Source organism: Dermacentor variabilis, unplaced genomic scaffold, assembly GCF_050947875.1.
Source record: "Dermacentor variabilis isolate Ectoservices unplaced genomic scaffold, ASM5094787v1 scaffold_19, whole genome shotgun sequence".
NCBI classification, from domain to species: domain Eukaryota; kingdom Metazoa; phylum Arthropoda; class Arachnida; order Ixodida; family Ixodidae; genus Dermacentor; species Dermacentor variabilis.
This window is the reverse complement of record NW_027460357.1, coordinates 1,678,694-1,703,906: the sequence shown is the minus strand read 5'-3', so window position 1 is coordinate 1,703,906 and position 25,213 is coordinate 1,678,694.

Sequence of the window (25,213 nt, the reverse complement as noted above, 5' to 3'; positions counted from 1 at the left end):
TGCTAACGCAACTGTTAGATTTTCTGATGATATGAAATGCTTCAGCGACTTCTCTGGTAGTCTTGTCACTATGAAAAAATAACAATTTTGTATCGTCAAAGAAAAGTACGCATTTACAAATACTGCAATGCTTTGCCAGGTCAGTGCCTTTTTTGTCTGATGAATTGGCATGCTCCATTAGTCTAATATTGATGCAACGGCCTGTCTGGCCTATGTAAGTTTGGCCACAAGATAAAGGAATTTGGTAGACAGCGCGTCGTACAATCTGACAAAGAAGGTTACTTTGTTGTACTTTCTGAGGAACAGTTTTCAAACATGGCGCTTGAGGCAATAAGCTAAGCTAACATTTTAAAGTGACTAGTAAGGAACCGGTAAAGAATAAGAAGGAAGCCGTTTCATTATTGAAAGGCATGGGGCTTCTAAGTTTGGCAAATAAAGTTAAGGAATCAGAGCGCCCTTTGCTTGAAATTTTCTTCTCGGCAAAAACGCATAAGCCCAACATTCCTTTTCGAGCAATAGTCTCTGAACGCCAAACTTGGCAATTGCTGGTATCATCTTACCTCAATAAGCATTTGTCAGCACTTTCCGTTTGTTGCGCCCGTTTGTTGTGCCTAACTCGGAGGCAGTTGTAAAGTTTCTCTTGCAGGAGAACCCGGCTTCGTTCTTTGGTTTTAGCATAGACGTGGTTGATTTATTCTATTCCCTTCCCCATAATCAACTTCTGCAATGTGTTCCGAGTTGCATCTCAGACCAAAACGATGAGTGCGCATTCCAAAATAATTGTGGCATTTCGAGTGGGTCTTTCATGGAACTTTTATCCTTGTATCTAGAGAATACCTATGTAATGTGGGAAGATAAAGTATTCAAGCAAAAGTCGGGGGTGTGTATTGGTGCCAAAATTGCACCAATACTCAGTAACATTTTTCTAAGTTATGTTGACAGGAAAGTAGAGAATGACTTAAATGGAAGGTTTATTCGAATTTTTCGATACGTGGACGACTTCCTAATTATAGTTAAGTCTAAGGGTGCTGAATGTGTGCCTGACTTACTCGATGTGTTTTCTAAGCATGGGTCTGGACTGAGCTTCACACATGAGATCCCACAGAGCAACGACCTGCAGTTCTTGGATCTGAGTTTGACCTTTTTGCCTAACCATGTATGCTGGCGATACGCTCCCAGGGGTGAAAAACCACTTGTAAACTACGCGTCTTGCCACTCTAAGCTTGTTAAATTCGGAATTGTAACAGGATGTATTGGTATGGCTGTCAAAAAATCGTGTACTCATCAAATGTCCAGTAGCCTGTTGGTCCAAGCCCAGAGATGCAGAGAGGCCGGTTTTCCAGATTCTGTAATTGTGGCTGGTGCTAACAAGATTATAAAAACGCTGAAATGTTCGGACCAGCCCAAAGAAAATGTCGCGGGGAAAAAGTTGTTGTCATGCCTTATGAGCACGCGTTGTCACATCGTTTTATGAATAGGGGCCAAGTATGGTGTGAGGGTCGTTTTCTCTGCTCCGATGAAGCTGGGTAAATTAGGGGCAGCAGTTCAGAGGAATCAGGAAGGCGTTAAACGGATTGCTGCATGCAAGGTAAATCATGTCAATAAATACATCTGTTGCAAGAAGGGCGCTGTCTACCAAATTCCTTTATCTTGTGGCCAAACTTACATAGGCCAGACAGGCCTTTGCATCAATATTAGACTAATGGAGCATGCCAATTCATTAGACAAAAAAGACACTAACCTGGCAAAGTATTGCAGTATTTGTAAATGCGTACCTTTCTTTGACGACACAAAATTGTTATTTTTTCATAGTGACAAGACTACCAGAGAAGTCGCTGAAGCATTTCATATCATTAGAAAATCTAACACAAAACATCTTTAATCTTGTCAGCGAAAGAAATGGCATTGCTGCATAAAGGGTAGATTGCAAGGCAGGTACAGCGCGTGCTAATGTTGAGTGTCCGGAGCTTGTATCTGATCATCGATGTATGACCGGGCGCATGCGTGCCCAGTTTTGTATGTATAAATGTTGACTTCTTACTTCAAATAAATCAGTTGTGTAAGTTCAGCGCCGTGTTTGTCTCCTCCTCATTCTGGTCCCGTTCGTTTAGCGCTGTTTGAATTTTATTGCTACTACTAAGACACAGTGAGCACTCGTGTTCTTGACAATGCATTGCCAAATGCGTACCTGGCTGACCTTTTAGACGAGATAAGTGTTCCCTTAGTCTTCTGTTGATGCATCTCGAAGTCTGCCCTACGTATACATGACCACACATCATAAGAATCTGATAAACAATGTATTTTTGCGCAATCAACGAAATGGTTCTTATGCGAATATTTAACGCTACATTCATTCTTTGCATCATCCTTTCTTTCAAACTTATTTTTAACCCTCAAACACACACTACCTATTTTGTTTTTTGCCGAAAACACCACTTTTACTTCGTAACTTCCAGCCACCTTTTTAAGTCTGTGTGAAAGGCCGTGAACATACGGAATCACTGAAACCTTGGAAGCCAAATCCTTCTGCCTTTGATTCTTTGTGCATTGTTCTTTATCCTGTTTCTTTGCGTCACTTGGCATCACCCCCCTGCCCCAACTGTATGAAAATTTACTATTAAGGCGGTATAAAACAAGTATAAGACAGAATAATACATTTATGTTAGACCTGGCCATTTTGAAATGCAAGGAACTTAAGTATGCTACTCGCACTGGCTTCACGTGGTTTGTGCCTAAAATGTGAACGAATTATGGTCGCCAGATGCTTTGCTACATTCTTCCACAGATGTTAAATAATGCGCTGTGAATTGATGTAAACTTATGTACCGCTGAAACTTTTGTCATAGTGCTTTGTGCTTGTTTTTGTCTTGCCTGTAATGTTCAAATGCAGTTTCATTTGTGCCAATGTTATGAACTAGAGTGGTTGCTTGGGCTAGTTGGTAATTCATGATCAAAAATAACGTACAGCGCGAAGGACAAGGACTGTGAGAGACGACATACGCTGTGTATGTTGTCTCTCCCAGTCCTTGTCCTTCGCGCTGTACGCTTTTGCCAATGTTACTATTGTGAATGCTTTACACACGCTATATGATACACTGTGATACTGTTGCCAAGTCATTGTAGGGTGCGTCGACCTCTGTCAAGCCTTTCTTCTGGCTTTTTGTCGACGCACCCAACATCCTCATGATGATGTTGAATAAAGAATTGAAAAAAAAAGGTGCCAAACAGGAAATGTTTGAATCAGTCTGACTGGAAATATATGTGCAATTCTTTGAACCACTCACTCATTTTAACTAGAGTGAGCTAGTTGCCTTCATTTTGCAAGCGGACATGTTCTTGAGGACCACAAGCTGGTTCTGTACTAGTGCCAGCACCTTGCAACAAACCTCATTTACTGAAACTGGATCAAAGTAACTTGATTCACAAGAGAAGTTCAGTGTAGAAAGCTAAGTGCAGATGTGTGTGTGTGTGTGGCACCGTTTTTGCCTCCACTGAAACAACCAAGGGGTTAGCTGATATGAAAAGCAGGCGATAGTTCTATGAAAATAATTCTTTATTCAGCCTCTGAAAAAATGCAGGCTCCAGGATGGGGGTCACGCTAGACTCGCATATACACAGTATGTACACAGTACCATCACATTCATCCTTAGCAGCTGTGCAATAAATACAGGAGGTTACATGCACAATGGCAACTACAAATCATGGCACCTTGGCAAAAGTAAAACACGGGCACACTACCCAGATGTCTCCAGGCGTGAACATGGCAGTGTTTGGTTCCATCTATTTGGGCTTTCGGCACAAAAATATACAGCTTCTTGCCCAAATTTTTCTGCACCGACCATTGAAGGTGACATGTCAAGCAGTATCAATTAGTTCCAATTGCAACAACTATCAAACAAAAGCAATCCCTTAAGTCAACTTCACGTAACGTATATAGAATAAAACTTCAGAATTCATAGAATTCCTGCCAATGGATAGGCAGAGTGACTTATCAAGCATCTCTGTTCACACCAAAAACAAAACAATCGGAACACTCGCTTATTAATTGTTCTAACAACAATGAAGGAATTGTTCATGTCAATGCAGATTCTATAGCCTAGCACACATGTACACGGTACAAAATACTTTGGTGAAGGCAAATAGCCGCAAGCACACGTCTGTTACATGGCAAATTCAAGCTTTTCCTATCCCACTTATGTCCCTAAGCAATGCATCACCACAGGAATGTGGCTCGTGGTGCATGTAAACGGCATGTACTGCTCTCACGGAATGAAACGCGTCAATTTAGGGCTAACTAATGCACATACTCTCGTTCCCATTGGCTGCAGTTCGTGTCGCATCGACGTAACTTTGGCGCGTACACTTCGATCGGAGTCCGAGTCACCTTTGGTGACCAGATTCCTAGCAACATGACATGGTACTCTCGAGCTATTTGCACATATGCAGGGTTCTACTAAATGCTCCCTGTCGCGTTTCATTCCGTGAGCACCGTACCCCAGTGTTAAAGGTTGGATGGTGTCTCATCTCAAGCAGTGTCGGCAATTCCTTAAACTACACAGCTGAGCTCAACACAAACAGGACAAAGTCAAAGGTTTGCTTACTGGCTGTGGTGGTCGCATTCAGACTGACAGAGTGCAACGGTGCTTGTGCACCGTTGCTGTGGACGCACGCTGCAGAACCCCAGGTGGCTGAAATTAATCTTAGGGCGTCTCACATATGCAATGTGCTGCTTTGGGTCATGAAACTCAATGCATACTAACTCACTGGGACGGCAAGTGGCACATTCAACCACTTTGCTGTCAGCACTGACAGTTCTGAACTTTACACGAGCGTTTTTTGTAGAATGATTGCTTCATTGGGACATTAACTTTCAGAGCAAAGCCAACAGTGAAAAACACAGCTCCCCCTGCAGTTCATGAGCTTGTAGCTGTGTGCACAACCAATGAGATAGTAGAATTACTTTTTTCAAGTGTAACTGACAGGAGCATGGAGAAGCTGGCCTTCTGCGCTCTGAATATTTGACAAGCACACAAATTTAGCATTTTTTCAGAAATGAATGACAGGCCTATCTTCACCACTACTCAGTGGCAGACACATAAAATTGAATCGAAATTTATTGAAATTATCTAGCAGGCTGAAATGCCCCATTATGCCACTGTTCTGCATTCAGCATCACATTGGTTTTTGATTCAGGTAAAATAAAAGCATTCACTGAGAGATGACTGGTGTGCAAACTTTGCACAGAGATCTCATTTTTCATTCTGTTTTATATAGCACATTTGGTGCCAGTGACTCCTTTAACCTGCCCTTGTGCACAAAAACTACAGCCTGTAATAATAAAATAAAAGCAAATTCAGTCAATCAAATAGACCAGTGCCAGCCCACATGGTAATGGCAAAGGGGACAGGGTGGACAATGCTGAGAATGGTGGCAGAGTGACTGCATAGAGGAGCAAAAGCACAGGTCTGCTGCCTTAACTGTGCAGTTCCATATTTGAACCCAATAAAAGGCAGGCAAACACTAGGGGCAAATGTGCCATAGTACAAAAAGTAAGAAAATAAAAGATGCAACCTTTGCACAGAGGACTGTGCAGCAGAATTCCAGCGGCACACATGAAATAATTTTCAAAGCACTGCTGGTCTGAATATTCAGGCCATTGCATTGCACTGCAGCCCCCCACTGAGGTTGTGCCCATTAGGCCAATCTCTCACTCAATCTCACTCTGAAGTCGGGTTAAGCCCTCTGTATTATGCCAGCTCAAGATCAGAAACAGTGACTTGTGAAGAGCTGCCTCAAAGTCATCACGTACACAAGGCAAGGCTACATATATGTATGACCGATGACATGCTTCACTGCATGCTGATTTTAGAGCGCAGCTCTTAGGCACCCGTTCCTGTGTTGAGTGTCGGCGTAACCGAGCGAACGAACACAGTGAAAGATCAAAGGGTGCGTGAGGAAGAAAATGGAGGAGTAGGGTACAATGAAAGCATGAGGCAGAAATTGGAGGAGGAGTATGGCTAAAGGATGAGCACGAAAGCAGAGTGCTGCGACAGACTACGAGATGGTGCCATAGCATTTGTAATCTGATTGTATGCACGACGCGAAATGTGTAGTACTTTCTGGAAGCCATGCAATTACACTTAAACCTTCGACGAGTCATGTATAAAAGCCGAAGTGCTTGACCCGCAGGTCAGATTTTTCGGTGATCGCCGACTCTGCTTGCTACTATCGTTGTGCTTGAGTGTTACTTGTTTTGCAACACTTCTCTCTGTTTGCAATGTGCTGCACGGGACAGATTGTCCACGCCAGCCAATATATCGCGAAATGAAAACACATATACAGCTGCGCTTAAAGTTTTGCATTATACAGTATCATAATCGTCGGTGAATTTTCTTGCACACTAAAAACGTTACATGGTAAAAAACTATGGCACTATTTGCAAGGACTCAGCACACCGCAATAGTGTGCTTCAACATGCACTCAAAAGGCAAATCCACTGCAGACCATGGTAACTGCCGGGGTCACAAGAGAATGTACAGTGGCACTCTGGTTATACGTCCTCCGGTTTTGCGACGACCCGGGTTTTACGATGGATTAGCGCAGTTCCAGTGAAGTCCCCATAGAAGCAATGCATTAAAAACCCCGGTTATCCGACGCAATTTTACGCCTGACCCGCGTTATACGATGACCCTCGCGAAGCGCGGGATGGAACGGTGGACAAAAATAAGTGCTGCAGGTTTCTTTCCTCGCTCCGTCTCTCCACATGCGGAGCGCTTGACGCCGCTCGACCGGTTTACTCCAGTGTAGCTTTCTTCCCTGCCTCGTCTCATCATTCATTTCTCTGTCCCCCACCATCAGCTGCCCGCGACGCTCGCTGTGCTGAAATAGCGCTTTTTCTTCTCCATAATCACTTTCTTCCTCTCTTTTCGTCGGCGTCGCCTCTCCTCGCGTTGGGGGTGGGTGGGGAGAAGCGTTTCTCTCCTTCCGGTTTCCCAGCAGCAGATCACCGACAAGGTAGTGCGGAGAGGCCTAGGTTTATCACACGGGTTCTTCGTCGTAATCCTAGCGACCAGCATTCAGCAGAGGTATTGAGTTGTGTGGAGCAACACGATGCACAATGTTCCGAAAGAGGGCAGTTCTGTCGCTCAGCGATAAGCTGAATATTATCGAGGAAGTGGAAAAGCGTCAAGGAGCCACAAAAGCCAGCATTGCCCGGGACCTTAAGATACCCGACCCTTCACTTAAGACAATCCTGGCAAACAAAGCGGTGATATTGCGGAAAGCAGCAAAAGAAGGGCAGCGTGAGAAGTTAGAAAAAGTTCTTGTCAAGTGGCTGCATCAAGCACAAAGCTCTGCGATGAATGTTGATGGCGCCATTCTAAAAGGTGGACCTTGTGGCATTGCGTCTGGGCATCGACGACTTTCAGGCATCGAACGGGTGGCTGGATCGCTATAAAAAAACGAAACAGGATTGTGTACAGCCGCTCCTGCGGAGAAAGCACTTCCGTGGACGTTTCGACGGCGAACGAGCGGATGGAGTCGTTGCCGGAGATGATTGCTGCATACAAGCCCTGCGACCTTTTCAACGCCGATGAGAGCGGTATTTTTTACCATTTGCAGCCCGAGCAAACCCTTGCGTTTAGGGGTGACAGCTGTCATGGTGGCAAGTGTAGTAAAGAGCGTGTGACGGCACTATTCTGTGCTAATGAGGACGGTTCCGAGAGGCTGCCCATGCTCGTTGTTGGAAAGTTTGCAAAACTACGGTGCTTGAAGAACTTGAAGACGCTGCCGTGCTGCTACAACTTCAACAAAAAGGCGTGGGTGACGTATTCGCTCTTCAGCAATTTTCTGCAGCAGCTCGATAACAAAATGGGTGCTAAGGCGACGAAAATATTGCTTTTCGTGGACAACGCACCGTGCCACCAACCCGATACGTCCAGTCTGAGGAACATAAAGGTTGTTTTTTTCCTGCCCAACTGCACAAGGCAGCTGGAGCCGCTGGAGCCGCTGGATGCCAGCATGATTAAGTGCGTGAAACAAGGGTACCGGAAGTGGTTAGTGCAGCATCGGCTGGCGGCTATGGAGCACAGCAAGTTGGAAAAAGATATCCTTGTGCTCGACGCCATGCATTTTATTACGAGTTCGTGGAACACAGTGTCGCGAAGCACTATCGCTAACTCGTTCAAGCGCTGTGGCTTTAAGCGAGAGACTGCCTCCTCTGCTGGGGACGCAACAACCTCGATGCCGCTCGAGGCCAATGTAGGCTTCGCCGACGACGATTTAGAGGGTTTAAACCTCACCACGACTTTTTCCGAGTACGTAGAGGCCGACGACAACGTTGCAATCTGCGGTGAGGTGTCGCTGGATGACGCCATTGAGGAGGCTTTGCCTAGTGCCAACACCGCTGCTACATCGGACGAGGACAACGACGATGCCACAGATGCTATGCCTGTGCCTACAACGTTCGCTGAGGTGCTACGGCACATAGACGGCATCCGGAACTTTATCTGTTCACGCGACGCCGCAGAGGACCTTCTTTTGGAAGTTGCCCAACTTGAGCGAAGGCTCTTGGTTCACGGATCAATGTCCAAAAGAAACTTACCGACTTTTTTTGAAGCTCACGCCGGCTGGCGGGAATCGCGGCAGCGGAGTGCCGTAAAGGTTTGAATAAAGCATTATTGGTATGTGTACTGCAGCATTAATTCTTATCGCATTTACTTTTTGGGTAATTTGGGTTTCCAAGCCCTTTGAAGTATGTTAGTAGTTTACATTGAAGTTTCTCATAAATCCATCGTGCGAAATAAGTAGCATTTTTGTAGGCATAATTTATGTTCGCATTTTACGACGCCTGCCTTCTACGACGCTTTTTCGCGGTCCCAAGAAGGTCGTATAATAGGGGTTCCACTGTAATTTCACTTAGTTTAGCGCCCCATGGCATGTTGCAACTATGCCTCACCTGAAACGTAGCTACCGTGAGGAATCTAGGAAACAAATAATGTACAGGTGGTAACAAGCCCATCGATGGTAAACCAATACTAGTACATTCACGCTGCAAGTATACCAGAGGCAGGAACAGCCACTGAATCACTATGAAACTACTGCTTCTATGCCCGTTACACCTTTACGGTGGTGGGGGCCTACCCCCCTAATGTTTTCCCCTTTCTTTTTGTATCAGGGGAGAAAACTACGCTATGCTGAGACACTGAAAGGCACTTACGCTCGGCTTGATTCCGTAAGTTAGTCGGTTAGCTTAATCAGGCCTCAACAGACGGCATTCTCTTTTGAGACAGCCCACTGCACATCTGCAATGCCAACATCGCAGAAAACATGTACGTAAAAAAATTTAAATAAACAATGCCGCACACTCACGACAGCATACAAAAAGCATGAATGACATGGAAAAACGCTTGTTTGCCTAAAGACCACAGCAGCTCTATCGAACGTACTCTTGAGTAGAAAGACACAAGCCTTCTGGACTCAGCTTGTCCTTTTGTAGCAGAAAGTGTAGTTGTGCTAGGCTGACAATTCTGCACACCAAATTCACTACTCTGATTCAGGAAAGCAAATATATGCACTATATGAGGACATAGAAGTTGTGCAGCTTTCACAGCTGTTAGTAACACAACACATCAGCATGCCACTTTCACTTTATTGGCAATACAGTCACCAATAGTAACGTAAGGCTGCTTGCAAATAATCACCCAGAGCCAGCTAATGCAGAGCAAAGTGTGTTATCACCAATGATGCCTAGAGTTAGCAAGGGACAGTGCTCCAAACATCAAAGGACACAAAATCAATTGAGTGCTATTCGTTGACAATTGTGAGGTCTGTAGAGGGCTGAAGATGTGAAGGCATCGTCTACAGTCGATGCCGTACCAAATGAAAGCAGCATGAACATGCAAAAACGTTTAGCAGACTTGTACAATCCTCTCATTGAAAATACAGGGTGCTTTTTTTTAGCCAATAGCCAACCTTTTCAGAAAGCGTAGCAACAGAAAGTGGATCTGGAAAAGCCCAAATGGTGAAACAAAACATGAAATTGATTCCATACTTTCTGCCGACCCCAGCAGAGTGCAGGATGTAGAAGTGATATGAAGGGTAAAGTGCAGTGATCATAGGTTAGTGAGGGCTAGGATTTACCTCAATTTCAAGAGAGAAAAAGCAAAATTGGTCAAGAAGAAACAGGTCAACCTAGAGGCAGTCAGGGTAAAAGCAGACAAATTCAGGCTGGTACTTACAAACAAATACGCAGCCTTAGAACAGATGATGATGACAGAGCTAATGAATGAAGCCGTAACTAAGCTGGCTTCAGAGGCAGCAATTGAAGTGGGAGGCAAGGCACCAAGGCAACCAGTAGGCAAGCTCTCCCAAGTAACAAAGGACCTAATAATGAAACGACAAAGAATGAAAGTGTCCAACTCAAGAGATAAGACCGAATTCGCGGAACTGTCAAAACTGATCAACAAGGCGAAAATAAGTGATATGCTAAATTTTAACTGTGGTAACTAACATCACCAGGGGGCGCATGATGTACAATAAAAAGCAGAGCACATGACCTGTGCAGTCAGTGTGCCTACGACCCTCACCGCAGTTACTAGGTCTTCATTGCCGTGTCCTATGGCCGTGGGTCTGGTCCCAACTGGTTATGAGAGCGGGATCTGGATGTAGCCCGGTAGCACTTATTATGTGGCCCAAGTACTGGACCTCAGGTAACAAAAACTTGCAGTTCGCAAGTTTCAGCTTCAAGCCCACCTCTTGCAAGCGTTCTAGTACCTTGCAGACATTTGCCCAATGTCCGTCGTCATTAGCGCCTGTTACCAAGATGTCATCGAAGTAAGAAGTAAACTGCGACATGATCAAGACCTCCCAGGAGGTTTTCCATTTCCCACTGAAGTATGGCTGGGGTGGAAGCAACCCCAAATAGCAGTCTTGTGTATTGAAATAAGCCCTTGGGGGTATTGACAGTGACGAACTCCTGTGACTGTTCTTCCAGCTCGATCTGCTGGTAGGCGTCCTTTAGGTCTAGGTGAACCTTACTCCTCCCAGGAGCTTTGTGAACAATTCCTCTATGCATGGCATGGGACACATTTCCACAAGTGCTATGGGATTTACAGTCAGCTTGAAATCACCGCATACGCGGAGCTGCCAATCTTGTTTTAGCACTGGAACGACAGGTGCTGCCCATCTGGCAGTCTTCACTGGTTGGACCACGCCTTGGTGGTGCAGTCTCTGCAACTATTCCTCAAACTTGTCTTTCAAAGCAAAGGGCATCTGCCGGGGCTTAAAAGAATCTGGGTGTGGTGTCTGGTGGCACCAAGATGCGAGCCTTAACCCCACGGAACGTGCCTAAACCAGCTGAAAACACCTCTTGAAAACGGTCCACAGCTTCTTCTGCAGACGACACAGACAAAATAGATTCTGGCTTGCCGATTTCCAAGTAGAATTCCTTCGTCCAGCTTCTACCAAACAATGCTGGGCACTGCCCATTTACCACAAACAGAGGTAGCCGTCTCACCTCCTCCCTAAGCTTTACAGCGGCCGCAAACTTCTCAGCGACTGGTCGCTTGTCTCCGCAAAAACTCCTCAGCTGTATGTCGGATCATTTCAAGGTGGCCAATGGGAACAGTTGCATGAACTTTGTTTCACTTATGGTTGAGACACTGGCCCCCGTATCTAGTTCCATCTCTAGCGGACGCTGTTAATGATAACCGCAACGTGCACAGGCACCGGCCCAGCAGCCTGAAGTGCCCAAAGGTCGTATGCTTCCGGTGTTTCACTCACTCCGGGTGCCCCAAGCACTTATCCACAATGTCCACGTGCCTCGAATCTGCGCACCGCGCCTGTCTGTTTACTAACTCGCTATCACTTTTGCACACTCTTGCCAGATGCCGCATTTGTAGCAAACTGAGCTGACGTGTTGGCAATGGCGCACTTGAGTACTGCTGCAGCGGAAACACCCGCTTTCGCGACGCCCAGCTTGCACTACGTTTGATGCCACCATGGCAGTTTCGGCTGTCAACTGGGCTGACTCCGACTATGGCATTGGGTGAGCGCTTAGCGCACGGGAATCCTTGCGAGCAGCCTCGATGGCCCGTACCATACTCATTGCGGTTTCCAGGTCTGAATTGGCTGTTTGCAGTAAACGTGTTTGCATTGGCAAGTCATCAATGGCGCTCACGATTTGGTCTTGTAGCATGCGGTCTTGGAATGACCCAAATTTGCAGTCGTTGGCCAGTCGCTTTAATGACGCGAAGTACTCGCTCACCACCTTTCCGTCCCGCCTATGTCGTGAGAAGAACTTGAAACTCGCTACCGCTTCCGACACCTTTGGTGCAAAGTGGTTGTTGAAGGCCTTAAATATTGCCGCTAAGTTCGCTACGGCAAGTTTCTCAGGAGCCAGTGGGCTTCGCAGCAAGGAATAGATCGTGGCCCCGTAACAGGTTAGAAATACGGCCGTCTTCTTACCATCTGGCAGGTCGTTCACCGTCAGGAACAGTTCCACCTGCTATCACTAATCGGTCAAGTCTACAGTGTCCACGTTGACCTCGTCTGTCTTTCCGATGACTGGCATGCTTGTTCTTGCTTCACTGTCACCGGTGTCGTTTGCTTGAAGCGTTTTCCCTCGTCCCCAGTTGTGACCGGGTTTGTAGTGACCAGACCCACGGCCATAGCACACAGCAGTGAAGACACGGTAGCTGCTGTGAGGGGTGTAGGCACACTGACCGCACAAGTAATGCGCTCTGCTTTTTATTGTACATCGCGCGCTTCCTGGTGGTGTCAGTTACCACACTTCCTCCCCCCTTAACACAACAGATTAACAGCATATAAGCAGTTACAGTTCAAGGAGAAAACTGAAGCACCGGACGGCGTTCCCTAGTGTTCCGACGAAGCCGAGGTGTGGAAGGAGGCGAGGAGCAATCGGTACATGTTGATATTATGGTGTCACTGGTCTCCAATTGATAGGGCTTGCCGGATAGTAGTAGTTGACCCTCCAAGGTTGTCGCTGCTTCAGGTACAACTGTCAGTACTAGCTCCGGTCTCTGAGGACTCGCATTCATGAGTGAAGTGTACGAGACATTCTTGACGAAGAACGGCGTGAAGAGGATGCTAGTACCACCCTATCACCCTGGTGCGGAGGAGAGAGCCGTTCAAACTGTGAAAGTAACATTACAGAGAGTTCGCCCAGGGGACCTGCGTGCACAAATTGCACGAATACTGTTCTCATATAGGTCGACACCCCACGAGGTCACCAGGTGTTGCCCATCCGAGCTGTTGATGGGACAGAGGCTCAGGACTGCATTGGATCTGCTGTGGCCGGACCTAAGGAAAACAGTCCTCCAGAATTAACTCGCTCAGAAGATGGAGTACGATCAAAGAATGAAACCAAGGGTGCCAGCACAACCAGGAGACAGAGTATTCACCAGGAATTTTCGGCCAGGTTCGAGCTGGATTCCCACTGTAGTCACCAGCAACATAATTCACAGGTGGAGCTACAATTGGATGATGGGCGACAACGGACCCATCATCTCGACCATGTAAGGCCACAGTCGATGCCCAACCAGCACAACCGTTGGTGCTCCAGCCCTTCTACTGCACGCTCCGAATCACATTTGATTTTATCCTCAGAGACCGGAGGTACAACTGACAGTGGTTTACCCGAAGCAGTGACAAGCTTGGAAGGTCAACTACTATCTGGCGAGCCCTATCCACTGGAGACCAGTGACACCATAACATCAACAAGCACCAATTGCTCCCCGCCTCCTTCCACACCTCGGCTTCGTCGGAGCACTAGGGAACACCGTCCGATGCTTCGGTTTTCTCCTTGAACTGTAACTGCTTATATACTGTTAATCTGTTGTGTTAAGGGGGGAGGAAGTGTGGTAACTGACACCACCAGCGGGCGCGCGATGTACAATATAAAAGGCAGAGCGCATGACCTGTGCGGTCAGTGTGCCGAAGCCCCTCACAGCAGCTACCGTGTCTTCATTGCCGTGCGCTACGGCCGCGGGTCTGGTCACTAAAACTCCGGTCACTACAATAACATGAGTAAGACTGAAGAAGCCATAAAAAACAGACGCAGACTGAAATCAGTGAGAAAGAAACTTGGCACAGGACAAACCAAGATGTATGCACTGAAAGATAAGCAGGGTAATATCATCAGCAATCTCGAAGGTATAACAAAAGCAGCAGAAGAATTCTATACTGACCTGTACAGTACCTAGAGGAGTCACAATACTGCCATTAGAAACAGTAATGAACAGGATACAGAAACTCCTCCTATAACTGGTGATGAGGTGAGAAGGGCCTTATACATGAAACGAGGAAAAGCGGCAGGAGAAGATGGAATAACAGTTGATTTAATCAAAGATACAGGAGACATAATGCTTGGAAAACTGGCGGCTCTTTATACGACGTGTCTATCGACTGCAAGGGTCCCAGAAAACTGGAAGAATGCAAGTATTATACTATAATCCACAAAAAGGGAGACGTTAAAGAATTGAAAAATTATAGGCCCATTAGCTTACTCCCAGTATTATATAAAATATTCACAAAGATAATTTGTAATAGACTAAGGGCAACACTGGACTTTAGCCAACCAAGGGAACAGGCTGGCTTCAGGAAGGGATACTCTACAATTGATCACATCCATGTCATTGATCAGGTAATTGAGAAATCTGCAGAGTATAAGCCTCTCTATATGGCTTTCATAGATTACGAAAAGGCATTTGATTTCGTAGAGGCATTACACAATCAAGGAGTACAGACCGCGTACGTAAATAGCTTGGAAATCATCTACTAAGATTCCACAGCTACCTCAGTTCTACACAAGAAAAGTAGGAAGATATGTATAAAGAAAGGGGTCTGACAGGGAGACACAATCTCTCCAATGCTATTCACTGCGTGCTTGGAAGAAGTATTCAAGCTATTAAACTGGGAAGGCTTAGGAGTAAGGATCAACGACGAATATCTCGGCGACCTTCGGTTTGCCGATGACATTATTCTATTTAGCAACACTGCAGACGAGTTACAACAAAAGATTGAGGACCTTAACAGAAAAAGTGAGAGTGGGGTTGAAGATTAATATTCAGAAGACAAAGATAATGATGAATAGCCTGGCAAGGGAACAAGAGTTCAGGATTGCCAGTCAGCCTATTGGCGGCGAGGAGTTACAGAGTCGCCATCTATCAGAGGCGCCTCGCTGGCGTAGTATGAGGGATCACGCGGTGCGCTCCTCATAGGTTTTGCTGTCAGCACTCACTGAAAACACCACGCGCGAGCTCTCCCGGACATTTCTGTAAGTACTTCCGAAACGAGAGAAGTTTTTTTACTGTCTAAATAATAATCTTGGGCAAACTGAAAGCACAGAATCGTTTACAGACGCTATCTCTTTACCGAATACGTACAGTGAACGCCACTGCGCGCGGTCGCCGCGATGGAGTCTCCCGAACCAGCTTCTTGCGAGAAAGGTAGCCAAACACTGAGAGTAAACTATGTGAAATATGTTGTTAGAGTGGGCTGTCTGTATAACCAAATGGGGCATAACAGAATGAAGCCTCAATGCAGCGATCGCACGGGTTCGCAGCGACCGACTGCGCGTCTGCATGCATGTCCGCGCACAATGTTTCGGTTTCGCTGTGAGCGCGCTTCCGCACCATGCCATGAGCTTTAGGCCGCAGAATATGAGCATTTGACAGTATACAAGCAACCATTGTTGCGTGGGCGCTATCAGAGCTGTTCAAAATAATTTCATTGTCGCGACGATTCAATCTTTTTTTTTTCTTCTAAATTTTTGGACATTTCCATATTATTTCTCGAGTTGCGTCGCACTGTATGTTTATCGGTGTTCTCAGCGTGCGATTCCCGCTGCTTGTTTTTTGTAATCCAGTGCATTAAATCATAACACGTACAAACATGACCATATGCCATGCCTTATTTTAATGTGCGTCTTACAGCTCCCTTTCCATTCCAGTGAACTTGCCAGTATCTATAGCATCGACAAGTTCATAGACCAAACCGTTATGACATTAGTCGGGCAGGAGACTCGGGCGAGCGTCTCAGCGCGCGTTTTACGAACATCACAGACCCGGCGCCGTAGCAGAAATCTTCCTCGCGTCTGTGCTTGCTGCATACCCGAGTTGTAGATGATGACTATTTGCCGGTTTTATGTTTCGCGAGCCAAGCTTCACGCAGCTTCTTGTCCTGCGGCTATGTGTGAATAAGGCTGACACCAGGCTCCGTTCCGTACGTCCGGCACTGCGGCACCGAGCAGTAGCCTACCATGTTGCGCGCCTTCAAAGGCAGCCACTACCTATTGTAGTGCTTTCAAGCGTTGTAAAAGAGACACTCGAAGCGGGAAAATCTCGCCACTAAATGAGGACCACAGTGTACGAGGGAATTTAAACTCTCGTTTTCAGCTCGCTTCGGCGCTCTCGAGGCAGCCGACGCGGCCGCTATGTCCACGTGATCCCTAATAGCACGTCACGCCGACGGTGGCGCCAGATTTTCCAGTGGTGGACTTCGAGGCCTATAGAGTCTGTGAAGGAGTATGTTTACCTAGGTCACCTAATCACAGGGAACCCTGATCATGCGAAGGAAATACATAGAAAAATAAAAATGGGTTGGATTGCATACGACAGACATTGTCAGCTCCTGACTGGAAGCTTACCATTATCATTGAAAAGGAAGGTGTACAATCAGTGCATTTTACCGGTGCTGACATATGGGGCAGAGACTTGGAGATTGACAAAGGAGCTTGAGACCAAGTTAAGGACCGCGCAAAGAGTGTTGGAACAAAGATTGCTAGGCATAAATTTAGAAGACAGAATGATAGCGGTTTTGAGCAGACAGCAAACGGGTATAGCCGTATTCTAATGGAAATTAAGAGAAAAAAATGGAGCTGGGCAGGTCATGTAATGCGCAGGTTTGATAACCGTTGGACCATTAGGGTTACAGAATGGGTACCAAGAGAAGGGAAACGCAGTTGAGGACGGCAGAAGACTAGGTAGAGCGATGAAATGAGAAAATTCGCGGGCGTTCGTTGGAATCGGTTGGTGCAGAACGGGTAATTGGAGATCACAGGGAGAGGCGTTCGTCCTGCAATGGACATAAAATAGGCTGATGATGATGATGATAATGATGATGAGATTTGCTTATGAAAAGGCTATGGCCGTGAGACACCTGTCATCTTTGCAGACGAGCTGTACGAGGCAGAAATACTTTGCTGCTCCGAAAGTTACTCTGAAAAGACTAACAAAAATTATTTAGTGAACTTTTCTGTTCATAACTTGAGGGAAGTTATTTATTTGGAAAATTTGAGACCATCACAATTTACGGCATACCAACTTTTTTAGAAAACAAAAAATTGCACGTAATGTGGGATATTACCATCAAAATTGAAGGCCAAATCCAAGCAGCATTGGAACCGAGAGGGCCCGGAGTGCATGAAAGGCGGCCGCTTTGTTACGTCACACAGAAACGCTCCGTGACAAAGGGAGCGACGAAATTTGAAGGAAGGCACGTTGCAGCAGAATCTTGTCAAGGAAAATGGCAAGTAATCTGTGGTGCACAAGTACACCACTCATCCTTCACCCGTGATGCCTGTTGCCGAACTTATTTTTTGTTGCGTAACGTTTAAAATACGTGCAAGGCCCTCTTTCGTGCTGTGTGCATGCAGGAGGAAGCGCCACAATGGCTGCCCCAAGAAGTTCATGCTACTCAGTCAAGGAAAATGTGGAAATGGTCTTGGTGTGCACAGAAATGAACAGCAACTATAGGTTGGCTGCACAGTTGTACTCATCTTGTATCCCGGGTCTCCCAGTCCCTGAATATGCCAGGATTTCACCTCTCTACAAGCACTTCCTCAAAGCTGGCTACATCTGCTACCGGATGTGTCAGAAAGGTGTTGTCCTGCATAGCAATTTTGAGATTGTAGTTCTAGCAAATAGGTTATTGGTCTGTGGAAGTTTGGTATGGAATATTTAGGGACTGAACTATTGCAACTTCACTTGTGTTTTCGAAGTGCGCGGACTTTTTATCGCCTCATCTGGCGATCCTTCCGAGTTTGGACTATCACTACTAACACATGCTCCTTCCTATCTTCCTGCCACTCGGCTACTTCTAAATGCGCTCTACACCTTTGAATAAATGTTCATTTCGTTCTACTGGCTACGCTGATGCTTCACTGGTCTGGCGTTACTGCAAGCATGCCATGGCTATGCTACAATAACTGTGCATTATTTCTCTGGCGTCCTATAGCTGATGAGGTGACGAGATGTTTAAGAGTCAGGCTTTGACTTTGTAATCTATCCTCTATTCCTCGGGCAGTGCTGTTTGTAACCAATGAGAATATTTGTACATTCCGAACCTGCCGGCTTAACATTTTTTTCAAGAGGCTTTTTGGTAAGAGATAGCTGCAGCACAGATAAGAAACAAGGACTAGTTTTTGGCATCGACACAAACGGGTTCACTTTATTTGCTAACAAATTGTAAGCACTGAAAATATGGTCACATAGAACTTGAAACAAAAGAACAAGTCGCTTTATAAAAAAATGTTCAAAATACCTTTCCTCTGCCCTGATACACAGCACGGACCTCCTGTTCATCGAGTTCACAGCTCTGCGGATCATTTATAGGTGAATTTCAACACGTGCCACGATGATTCTTTGCTTCAGGTCTGCAAGGCAGTGTGGTTCTGTTATGTCAACTTGACTTTTAACAAAGCCCCAGAGGAAAAAGTAAAGCAGCGTCAGGTCAGGAGATCTTGGGGGCCAGTATGCAGGGCCTGAGCACTTGATTCAACGGCCCAGAAAGTTTGTGTCAGGCTGCGCCCTAGCACACGCCGAAAAATGAGGATGCGGGCCATCATGCTGGAACCAAATTTCCCAGTAGTCATTTAGTGACACTTTGCTCGCAAGTTCCTCAATGATTCAACTCGGTATCTTCTCTATGTAGTCCTTTCTGGTGAGGTTCCCTTAAAAAATGTAAGGTCCAATCATTCAGACTCTAAATATGCCACACCATACATTCACAGACCGACGTGTTTGGCGATTGTATTGTCTCCACTACGCGGGGTTCTGCTCAGACCAGTAGTGAACATTGTGGGTGTTGACATTGCCGCCCTGAAAGAAAATTGCCTCATCTGTTCAAACCACCTTACGGAGGAAGATTTCGTCCCGTTCTTTTATAATGAGGGCCGACTTACTAAATTCCAGTCTTTTCTCGAAGTCGGCATCCGTGAGATGCTGGTGTAGGCAAATGTGATTAGGGTCGTGTCTGTGCTTCTTCAATATCTTCCACACCTGAATAAAGGGAAAATATGACATCCACCCATTCGTAGCGATTGCTACAAAGGAAACATACGGGTTCCTCGAAAGAAAAGCCAATAGTTGAAGAAAAATTCACCCTGGTCTGGGACTCGAACCCGGGACCACCGCCTTTCCGGAGCAGCTGCTCTACTATCCGAGCTAACCAGGCGGCTAGCAGATGGCAGGGCGAAGTCGAATTTGTCGACAATTCCACACATCCAGTAGCAGACAGAGCCAGTTTTGAGGAAGTGCTTGTAGATAGGTGAAATTGTGGCATGCGCAGGGATTGGGAGACCCGGGCTACAAGACAAGTACAACTGCATGGCTATCCTAGAGTTGCCATTTATTCCCACGCACATCACGACCATTTTCACCTTTTCCTTCACTGAGTAGTGTAAACTTCCAGAGGCAGCCACTGCGGTGCTTTCTCCTGCATATACACAGCGTGAAGGAGAGCCTTGCACCTATTTTACGCTTTAGGTAAGACAGAATCGGATAAGCACAGGACATCAAGTGCAAAGGATGAGCAGTCCACTTGTGCACCACAAATGACTTGCCATTTCACCTCGACATGATTCTGCCACAACGCACCTTCCTTCCAATTTCGTCGCTCCCTTTGTCACGGAGCGTTTTCGTCTGACGAAACAAAGCGGTCGCTTTTCTCTGTGCTACCGGCAGCCTCGTTTACGATATTGCATGGATTTGGCCTTCAATTTCCATGATGAATATATGAAATTACATGATTTCTTTTTCATTTCTAAAAAATGAGTATGCCATAAATTGTGACACCCTACAAGTTTTCAATGTAAGCTGCCCTCAAGTTAGTAATAGAAAAAAAGTTAGTTAATTTTTTTCTGACTAACTTAAGCAGCAGGAATGTACTTCCACCTCATCGCATTGCTCGTCTGTGAAGATGACAGGTGTCTCACGGTCATAGCTGTTTCATAAAAAATATTGTGTAAAAAATAAAGAAAACAAAGAAAAATAAATGCCCTGTATATGCACAGAAATGTGACCCTCAATCACATGTCAGTGTGGATTTATGACACATATGAGAAGGAATTTTTCTTGTTATGTCACATGAATGCAATGCACGTGACTCATTCCTGTGCAGATATATTTTACGACAGGGTTTTCAAATAAACCAGTTGAAAGTATGCACTATGTGTGTGCCTTGTCCTTCAATTCTACTGTCTACCTGTGTTATGCACATTTGCACGGTCATGATGATCAACCGACTTGCCTGTGTTGAAAGCCGAGTTCAATTCATTTTGCATCCATGAAATTGCATCAGGAGCTGTCTCCCGCAGCTACAGTTCTGGGAACCGCTCCACCTGACACCTGAGACTAATTTCCCCAGTTATTCCTGCGACAACTCGCCTTTTCTGTGCCTGGTGAATTACCATCAACAGCTAACACAACCTCAGTGACTACGGATGGGCAAGTCAGGTAATGCAGTGAGTTACCTTATTATAGTCAGTGTGCACCAGATGAACACGGACCCCAAAAGAGTGACTCTTTCACAACAGGCCCAAATAAGTGACACAGCTCCTCAAGAAATAACCCAGTCAGAAACAGTCTATTTTACCTGTAAAGTGTATTTAAGAGTAAACATTTTGAAAGAAATCAACAACAGAGTCTGTAACATTGTGTTTCCATGTCTATGTTGGGAGATGGCAGATTCTGCTAAATCTCCCGGAAGGAAGACTATCAAGAAAAATCCCAGCCTTTCTGGGAGAAAATAACAAGTGAAGCATGAAGGCACAGAAAGCTAAGGCAAGTGAGAGGGGAATTTTCAGAAGCAACTCCGTAGAGCACAAGCCCAAGTTTTCTTATACAGTGAAACCTTGTTACTACAAACACCTCATTAACAAACTTTTCAGATTAACGAACCTTTCAGAAATCCCCTGCTGACTTCTTATAATTTCAATGTAAAAATATTTCATTACTACGAACTTCAGAATAGCGAACTTTTCAGAATAATGATCATTATTCAGTTTCCTTGTGATGTTAACAACGCCTCAGTACTACGAAATAATATTCAGAAATTTGGGGATTCTTAGATCTCTGTGTATCCTTCACAGCAGCCAAAACAGTAGGCTAGCAGACATCAAGGCAAAGAGAGCGGATGTTGTGGCGTATGGGTTTGGAATACTTGACACTGTGCCCAAGAAAAAAAAATAATGCTGGCGAGTGGAGGTGATGACATATCAGGTTTTGAGAGCGCATGCTCCACCCAGAAAAGTGTCACCTAGCAATGGAGGCACGTCTCTTCCTTCTTTCACCCTTCTTTCTGCGCATGCATCTTTCTTTCACACTTCTTTCTGCAGTCGTATTAGCTACGCACACGGTGAAATGTAACCTCTGTACTCGTGGGGGTGCCATGCAGTTGCACTTTCCAGACGGTGTCATTTACGCGCTCTTGCGCTTTGACCTAGTTCGGGTGTCGGCCTCGAGCGAGACAGTTGTGGCGTCCATGACATGAAATGTGAAAAACAAACAAAAAGCAAGAAACGTTGCACTTTGGAGGCAACATGAAGCTACCGTTTTATTAGTAGTTTTCTCAGCATCAGAGTCTGTTTTGCACACATCACTCTTATTATACGGTGCTTCGGTGGCGCCAGAATCTATGGAATATAGCAGCAGCATGTGCCGAGAGGCAACCGCGGTGTTTTCGTGAATAGCTCTTATGGTGACAACTTATGAACTGATGGGTTGATGGGCGGAATGGTTAATTTTGGGGCTTTCACTAAAACGACCTTTCAGAATAACGAACAGTTTACCGCGCTCCCTTGAAGTTTGTTGTATTAAGATTTCACTGTATAGGAGTACTGACACAAAAGTTCCAAGTTGGGATGTTTGTGCTATTTGATTCCTTGCACACATAGGTGTCGCTGACCAAATAAGTAAATATGAATAAATATTATTTGCAGATGTAAATATATTTTGCTCTGGCCCCTTTGAGCTTCACCACTGTACTATCATGAGCAAATGAAATGCGAAGAGTGGAGCCTGTGCTGAAACCATAGCTCAAAGTAAAGTGCATGCCATGGGCCAGCCATCCTTATCCACATGTGGGTACATATGGTTTTCATGCACAGTGTGGGGCTGCTTGCCATATGGCAATATTGTTGCCCAAACTATACATTGTTCAATGCCTTGTTCCTGACAAGACCAGCTGCAGTGCCATTCCCATCTTGCCAGTACCCATCTTCGCTTGTGCAGTGCAATATATTCCTGAAGCTATTCACATTATGATTACACACTAGAAGCTGTTTCATTGTAGGAGAGATAGCAAAGTGATGCAGGTCAGGAAACCGAACACATGTCAGTGATATCGAGATGCACAGGCGATGATGGTGCAAGCCACCATAACAGTACTGGCAAGGTGGGAATGACTGTGCAGGAGGTGGGGTGAGGATACAAGTTTTGTATAGCTTAGGCAACATTATAGTCTTTATAACTGCTCGAGGCCTCCAAAATCATTCATTATACGGGTGCCTTCGTTGTAAAGGTCGTGGTCGTGCACAGCACAGCTCACAACAGAACCTAGAGAGGATTATTCCTTCGTTATACAGGTCATTTTGTTGTAGAGACGTTCCTTGTAGAGGTGCTCGACTGTCAGACGAGCAGCCCCCCCCGCCCAACTTTTCGTAAAAAACATATACAGGTGGCCAATGATGACTGGCTGACGGCATAACCTCTACTTTCAGTTACGGTTTGGACACGCATTACACTGTTCGCATTTCATTTGCTCCTGATAGAAAATGTACAGCGGATAGAAAATGTACAGAGGACTAAATAAGTTGCAAATGCTTGAAGACATACATGTCCGGAGGCAACTGCATGCTTGAATGTCATTTTTTTTTTTTTTGGACCAGAATGCGCATAGTGTTGCACTGGGGAATTATTTAATTTCTCGGGTTTCATGTGCCAAAACCAGGATCTGATTGTGAGGTAGGCCCTAGTGGCGGGGGACTCCTAATTAATTTTGACCACCTGAGGTTCTTCAACGTGCACCTAAATATAAGTACAGCAGGGCTGCGTTAAACCGTACCCGCTTAAACAGTAGCTTCGTTTTAAAAGTAGTAAAGTCAAATCCCCGACTCAGCCGCCATTGAACATAATGTGTTTTCCATCCGCAAAAACAGTACCAGCTTATTGCGTAAGTATTGGTTAACACGCAGTGTTTGCACTTTTCGTCGCGCAAACACGGCAGTGTGTCGTCTCCATTGGGTGGCCCGGCAGAACAACAAGCCTCAGAGATCGGCACAACGGACTCCAAGCACCCTGTGCATTTGCACGTGAAGCCACATCAACACCAACATCATTTCGGCGCCGTGTCAGAGTGTTGTGGCGTCATGCAAGCGAGGACTCGCATCATGCCGGAACTCGGATAAAAAAGACACTGGGTGCTTAGCATAGAAGAAAAATTAGACATTGTTCGTGCTATCAAACGTGACGCGAAAAGTCGGCTCTTGCACGCGACATGGGTCTACTGTTGACTACGGTGTGTGGCATTTGGAATGCAAAGAAGTTGCTCGGCAGCGCTGCTGTGACCGCGAAGAGATGTCGGCTACGAGGTCTGACTTTTCGCCATCGTTACCTCTGTTGTTGCCGAAGTGTGACCTAGCGACAGTGATAAGGACGACACGGAAAGCGACAGCACGGGCGACCCAGGCCCGACAGTGGCAGAAGCTGCGCATTACGTCAGCCTCATGAATGCAATCGTCGTGAAGAGAACAGCACCCCGCAATGAAAAGGTGCCCCGCGACTACTGCAACGCTACCGCACCTGTGCACGGAGAATATGCAACGCCAATGAGGAATCTGCCATGCCAGTGTTTGCCGAGAAGAGGGGGCTGGCTGAAAAGCTGGCTCTAAGCTTCAGCAAGTTTGAGGCCACTGTCGTCGCTGGTGGGTCGCCGCGGCATCAAATGAAAATAACACGTTTGTTGCGCGAAGTAAATAAATACTGCATGTTTTTTCCCCTTTCATCGCACTCCCTACGAGTTCCGTTTTTGACAGGTAAGTGGGCAATCTCATGCTATTTCAGTTAAGCAGTACTACCGTTTAGTACATACTTTTTCCGAGCTCCGGCCAACTACGGTTTAACAAGGTTTCACTGTACACAAGCATTTTGCTCTATCAAAATGCGGCCGTCGTGGCCAGGTATTGCACCTGTGGCCTCATGCTTAGTGTTGTGCCGTGAAAACTAAGCTACTGTGGTGGGTGTTACACTGGAGGTGCTGCTTCCTTGTGTGCTTTGAAAGGCGTCAAGTGTGGTGTGCAGCTGGAACCTAAGTTTCAAATTATTAAATAATTTAAAAAAACTTAGGTTGGGGGAGGAGAAAGCAAGAAAACATACTTTTTGTACTCTCCTGCTTAGCTGGAACTGCTACAGGAGCTTAGGAACAAGTACATAAATGAATTAATCTGCGCACTTCATGGTAAACTGATTTGCACCAAACTTCATGTACAGTCAAACCTCAATATAACGAAGTTGTACTTGCAGTGAAAAAACTTCATTAAATTTCAAATTTCATTAATTCAAGGTTTCAAAGTTTCAGCAGTAAAAATAATTTAACAAATTACCACAACATTCTTAGTGGATAGTACCTTGTCAGTTAAACCCTTATAAACAAATCACACGGTTGAGCCAAAATAGTGTGGTTACAAATGTTAACGCATGTGGGCCAGACTGCGTTGAGAGCAATGTATCAGCGGGGCTCACAGTGTCCAAGATTTGCGTATGTTGCTTCATGCAGCGCCGTAAATCTTGGATGCCATGGCTTACTGCACTTAGCGACCGCAGCCGCCATCAGATAGCGCTCACAAATTAAAAACAAAAGTATCAAAACATACAAATATTTTGCTGAGAAAAAAAAAAACGTGCAAATGCTGCACTTG